The sequence below is a fragment of the Bombina bombina genome, chromosome 1 (genome assembly GCF_027579735.1).
Source record: "Bombina bombina isolate aBomBom1 chromosome 1, aBomBom1.pri, whole genome shotgun sequence".
NCBI classification, from domain to species: domain Eukaryota; kingdom Metazoa; phylum Chordata; class Amphibia; order Anura; family Bombinatoridae; genus Bombina; species Bombina bombina.
The window spans coordinates 988,221,218-988,228,319 of record NC_069499.1 but is presented as its reverse complement, the minus strand read 5'-3'; positions in this window follow the sequence as shown (position 1 = coordinate 988,228,319).

The window sequence follows — 7,102 nt, the reverse complement described above, 5'->3', positions numbered from 1 at the left end:
AACTGCCCGCTGTCCCCTGATCTGAAGTTTACCTCTCCTCAGATGGCCGAGAAACAGCAATATGATCTTAACTACTCCGGCTAAAATCATAGTAAAAACTCTGGTAGATTCTTCTTCAAACTCTACCAGATAAGGAATAACACACTCCGGTGCTATTAAAAAATAACAAACTTTTGATTGAAGAAATAAAACTAAATAAAATCACCATAGTCCTCTCACACATCCTATCTAGTCGTTGGGTGCAAGAGAATGACTGGGAGTGACGTAGAGGGGAGGAGCTATATGCAGCTCTGCTGGGTGAATCCTCTTGCACTTCCTGTTGGGGAGGAGTAATATCCCAGAAGTAATGATGACCCGTGGACTGATCACACTTAACAGAAGAAAAAAAAAAATATTAGATACAACAAATACAATAATGTTCCTGTAAGTTTCACTAAAACACACAAATATAGGAACGTTACACTCTGTAAGTATCAATGTCATTATTAACAGCATCCTAATTATATGATATATGACATCATTGATAAAATCACTTATCATATAAATTATAAAACTACACTATAGCTAAAAAAAAGGATTTTTTCCACTGTAATATCCAGCATTATTCCAGTGTCAAAAAAACACACCATTACATGTTACCACCAAAACATTTTACTACAGTATTTAAAAAAAAAAAAAACAAACAGAATTCTTTACAAATTAAGTGATATTTACAGGCTAATTAGTGTAAGCTGGATGATTTCACTAAAGAAACACAAAGGGTTCCCTTTATAACTATACCAATTGGGGAATCTCAGGTAAAATAGCTGACTTGTGTTAGATCTCCATGTTGGCTTTTTTTGAAAATGCAAGTCAGTTATAACATGATCCTTCACAACAAATTTGCATATCCTAATTTGGTTCCAGACTTTGTTTTTCTTTTTTTCCACAAACAACTGACTTGCAACCATTTTTAAATGTATACTATTTAAGATGTTTTGTCACAAACCACTAGCTGCTATTGTTTAAAGTGCAAAGTTAGTGAAAAAGTAATTTAACTGATTTTGTACTGTTTGAAGTAAATTTAAATAGCTTTATACTATTTAAAATTGGTGGAAGGAAAGTCAGTAAAAAGCCAGGTATAAAGAGATCTAGCCAATCAGACAGAATATTTGTGATGTCCTCTTTACAAGTTGTTTAAACTTAATTACTTTCAAAATAATTTATAGTCAGTTTCCAATGTTATCAAGTCAACTTTCTCAAAATGTAATGACTTTAGGCTGCTTTAAAGGGACACTGAACCCAATTTTTTTTTCTTTCGTGATTCAGATAGAGCATGCAATTTTAATCAACTTTCTAATTTACTCCTATTATCATTTTTTCTTCGTTCACTTGCTATCTTTATTTGAAAAAGAAGGCATCTAAACTTCTTTTTTGGTTCAGACCACTGGACAGCCTTTTTTTATTGGTGGATGAATTTATCCACCAATCAGCAAGAATAATCCAGGTTATTCACCAAAAATGGGCCGGCATCTAAACTTACATGCTTGCATTTCAAATAAAGATACAAAGAGAATGAAGAAAATTTGATAATAGGAGTAAATTAGAAAGTTGCTTAAAATTGCATGCTCTATCTGAATCACAAAAGAAAAAATTTGGGTTCAGTGTCCCTTTAATTTTGCTAAGTGTGAATAGCATCTGCTTATTTTGTTAAAGGGACAGTAAATTAAAGATTAAACTTTCATGGATCAGACAAGGAGTGTGCAATTTTAAACAATTTCACAAATTTGATTTGTTCTCTTGGTATTCTTTGTTAAAGACTAAACCTAAATCGGCTGATAGGAGCTTAGGATAGTGCACTTGTCTATAGCAGTCTATGGCAGCAGTGCTTGTTACTATGTATAACATTGGTATAAACAATGTTGCAAATACTGAAATACTGCTGCCAGGTGGCTATAGACACATGCATTATCCTTATCTCACCGAGGATTGCTCTTTAACAAAGGATGCCAAGAGAACTAAGCATAATTGATTATGGAAATACATTGAAAAGTTGTTTAAAATTTCATTCTCTATCTAACCAATTTGAGTTTAAGTTTAATTTTGAATTTACTGTCCCTTTAAGTCAACTAGTCAACTGAAAATTTAAAAATAGATCCCAGTGTTTTAAAAATAGGCTTACATTTATTATATATCTGTATTTAAGTGAGAAATGCTTACATCATATGAGCCTTTAAAAAAAAAAAAAAAAAGCAGATCACAGCAGCACCTACTGGACAAACATAGAACATACATATCTTCCACAGTAATTGGAATATAATTATATTAAAAACCTTGTTGTTTAAAATATTTGATGTAATAATGTAGGTACTGTACATTTATCGCTTAAATAACAGTAGGTACTATACAACACACTTTTGCAACAACTAAATAACATCAACTATTACATTTTTTAAAAGGGAAAAAAAAATATTTCACAATGTTTAACCACATATTTCTACAGCCTACTGAAAACCCACACAGTTCTTCTCTATGTCAGCAATGCCTGAACTGTCACATCCCATGTCTAAGCAAAGCTATGGGTTAAGGTATGAGTTAAGCTATGAGTTAAAGAGATGTAACCACTCAACGTCTGGGCTGGACCCCACACATGGGAAAACAAAAGCCCCAAACTGCCTGCTGGTTCAGAGTGTGTGGAAGCAGATCTTGATAAGCATAAAACTTTGTTTGGAGTTGAAATGAAGTGCTTAACTTATTTATTCAAAAGGACATGAAGCGCCTTGTAGTTGCTAGTTACAGTCTTGTAGTAATTTAAAAAAATAACCACTTGTATACATTTTCTCAATACATTAACATAGTGTTTGTTGTAATTGTTTTTCAATGGCAAGCACCTCATCACTTGCATTTATTCGAGGAGCTAATCTAGAATTGTTATTGGAGCAGATATGGCTCACACAATGACCAGCACAAAAAAGTTTACAAGTTGTGTGCTTATGTTAGCTCAGGACGCGATCAAACATTATTGTGACAGCGCTAACTAGTATGCATATTACAAGCTGAAAGTAAAATGTTGTGCTCGAGCACAAAGAGAAACTGCACTAGAGAGATGAACCTGACTGGAGACTGTAAGGGTTAAAAAAAGTGTTCTTAAACACATCAAAAACGTGAAAATAAACTATTACACTCCTATATACACTATTTAATAATAAAATATCAATTGAATATTATTAAAAATGTTTTATAAGAGTTAAAAGATATATGGTATATGACAAGGTGTATATATATAACATCATTTATGCTTACCTGATAAAATAATTTCTTTCATGGTGGTGAGAGTCCACAATCCATTACTCCTGGGTATTACTCTGCTCTACCACTAGGAGGAAGCAAAGATTCCCAAACCCAAAGAGCTCTATAAAACCCCTCCCACCTCACACATGTATATATATATACACACACACACACTTTTGACCCTTCCCAGTGAACTACCTTTAACCCCTTAATGACCACAGCACTTTTCCATTTTCTGTCCGTTTGGGACCAAGGCTATTTTTACATTTTTGCGGTGTTTGTGTTTAGCTGTAATTTTCTTCTTACTCATTTACTGTACCCACACATATTATATACCGTTTTTCTCGCCTTTAAATGGACTTTCTAAAGATACCATTATTTTCATCATATCTTATAATTTACTATAAAAAAAATTATAAAATATGAGGAAAAATGGAAAAAAACACACTTTTTCTAACTTTGACCCCCAAAATCTGTTACATATCTACAACCCCCAAAAAACACCCATGCTAAATAGTTTCTAAATTTTGTCCTGAGTTTAGAAATACCCAATGTTTACATGTTCTTTGCTTTTTTTGCAAGTTATAGGGCAATAAATACAAGTAGCACTTGCTATTTCCAAACCATTTTTTTCCAAAATTAGCGCTAGTTACATTAGAACACTAATATCTTTCAGGAAACCCTGAATATCCCTTGACATGTATATATTTTTTTTTAGTAGACATCCCAAAGTATTGATCTAGGCCAATTTTGGTATATTTCATACCACCATTTCACCGCCAAATGCGATCAAATACAAAAAATCGTTCACTTTTTCACAAATAGTTTCACAAACTTTCGGTTTCTCACTGAAATTATTTACAAACAACTTATGCAATTATGGCATAAATGGTTGTAAATTCTTCTCTGTTCAGAAATAGCAGACATATATGGCTTTGGCGTTGCTTTTTGGTAATTAGAAGGCCGCTAAATGCCACTGCGCACCACAAGTGTATTATGCCCATCAGTTAAGGGGTTAATTAGGGAGTTTTTAGGGAGCTTGTAGGGTTAATTTTAGCTTTAGTGTAGTGTAGTAGACAACCCCAAGTATTGATCTAGGCACATTTTGGTATATTTCATGCCACCATTTCACCGCCAAATGCGATCAAATTAAAAAAAACGTTAAATTTTTCACAATTTTAGGTTTCTCACTGAAATCATTTACAAACAGCTTGTGCAATTATGGCACAAATGGTTGTAAATGCTTGTCTGGGATCCCCTTTGTTCAGAAATAGCAGACATATATGACTTTGGCGTTGCTTTCTGGTAATTAGAAGGCTGCTAAATCCTGCTGCGCCTCACACGTATATTATGGCTAGCAGTGAAGGGGTTAATTAGGGCGTTTGTAGGGAGTTTGCAGGGTTAATTTTAGCTTTAGTGTAGAGATCAGCCTCCCACCTGACACATCCCACCCCCTGATCCCTCCCAAACAGCTCCCTTCCCTCCCCCACCCCACAATTGTCCCGCCATCTTAAGTACTGGCAGAAAGTCTGCCAGTACTAAAATAAAAGGGTTTTTTAATTATTTTTTTTAGCATATTTACATATGCTACAGTGTAGGATCCCCCCCTTAGCCCCCAACCTCCCTGATCCCCCCCAAAACCGCTCTCTAACCCTCCCCTCTGCCTTATTGGGGGCCATCTTGGGTACTGGCAGCTGTCTGCCAGTACCCAGTTTGCAAAAAAAAAGTGCTTTTTTTTATTTTTTTGTTTTTTTTTCTGTAGTGTAGCTTCCCCCCCCCACACAGACAAACCCCCACCACCTTGCTTATCATTTTTTTTTATACTTTTAAGACCGTTTTTTAACATGTTTTATTAAAGATTTTCTGTAGTGTAGCGGTTCCCACCCGCTCCCTCCCGTGCACGCGCCCGCCCCCGCCCTCCCGTGCACGCGCCCGCCCCCGTGCGCGCCCCCGGTCACCCCCGCCCACGATCCCGCCCCCTCCACATCAGCAGGGCCATCGATGGCCGCCACCCGCCTCCCGGTCCGGCTCCCACCCACCAACGCCGCAAGCCACCGATCTCCGGTGCAGAGAGGGCCACAGAGTGGCTCTCTCTGCACCGGATGGCTTAAAAAGGTTATTGCAGGATGCCTCCATATCGAGGCATCACTGCAATAACCGGAAAGCAGCTGGAAGCGAGCAGGATCGATACAGCTGCTTTCCACACTGAGGACGTGCAGGGTACGTTCTCAGGCGTTAACTGCCTTTTTTCTGAGGACGTACCCTGCATGTCCTCAGTCGTTAAGGGGTTAAACATGCAATATAAATTTTAAGATTTTTTTATATATTTTATTGTGTTTTGAATATAAAAACTTTACATACCAATGTTCTTCACATATAAGAAAATTTCCTTTTTATTTTTAAATATATATATATATATATATATATATACATACAATATATATATATATATATATATATATATATATATAACTATCTGTATATATTTAAATAGATATATATTTTACAAAAAACATGATATATACATATATATTTAAAAATAAAAAGAAGATTTTCTTCTATGTAAAAAACATTGGAATGTAAAGTTTAGCACTGTTGGTTAGCGTTAACTGTTAGTTTTTTTTTGCAGTGAGTCCCATAGAAATCTATCGTGAGACGCTAGCGTGGCTACGATATCCAAAGTCCTGAAGTTAGTGTACCTAATCCTATGCTCATGCACTAATATTTTACTTTCAACCTGTAATGGGCTAGATTACAAGTGGAGCGCTAATTTACTGCGCACAACATAACTCATTTCAACTGCATTACATGTTGACATGTATTATAGTAGAAGTAGAACTATTGGGAAAAAATAATTTCATATAAATTTAAACTGCATTTATTATAAATCTAGCTCTTATCTTGCACTCAGGGTTAAAGGGAGCTATATAGTTAGTATACTTAAGTTGGGAGTGACAGTCAGAGGAGGGTGCTGGAGGTGCTATGTACACATTACTGTATTGCCCCCAAACTCCAAAGATGCCAGCTGACTTGAATTTGCAAGTCAAGACAGACTTATTTCTTAATCTAATGCCGCCCTCCTCCTTTGCAATTTTATTGCCTACAGGCTACACAGTATACACACACAGAAATCAACCCGATCGAATAGGATCGGGTTGATTGACACCTCCTGCTAGCAGCCGATTGTCCGCGAATCTGCCGGGGGGGGGCATTGCACAAGCAGTTCACAAGAACTGCTGGTGCAATGATAAATGCCGACAGTTTATGCTGTCGGCATTTATCAATGTGCGGCGGACATGATATGATACATTGTATTTTGTCTGCTCGCACTATGATAAATTGGCTCCTTAGTCTTTTAACAGTTCAAGACAGACTTAGTTCTTAATCTAATGCCACCCTCCTCCTCCTCTGCTATTTTATTGCCTACAGCCAGCTACACAGTATATACGCACAGTCACACACACACACAAGTGTGTATGTGTAACTGTAGGCAATAAAATAGCAGAGGAGGAGGGCGGCATTAGATTAAGCCACACTGACACAGCTAGTACAGAACAGAAACTTTAACACAACTGCCAAATAAAAATAATAGATATGCACAGGACAGGTACTTGCCAAATGCCAACTCAACACATTAACAAAAACCACTCTGTTCAGATAGGAGAAACTTACAAAACTGGCACCGTGACTGTCTAACTAATATACAATATCCTCTAGTCTCCATGAATTATTTACTGAGCTAACACTGATCTCCGTGAGGACATGAAGGAAGTAATATTTTCCAATTCCTAGCTTGAAAATAACGCTACCGGCTAGCTAGTCTGGACCCAAT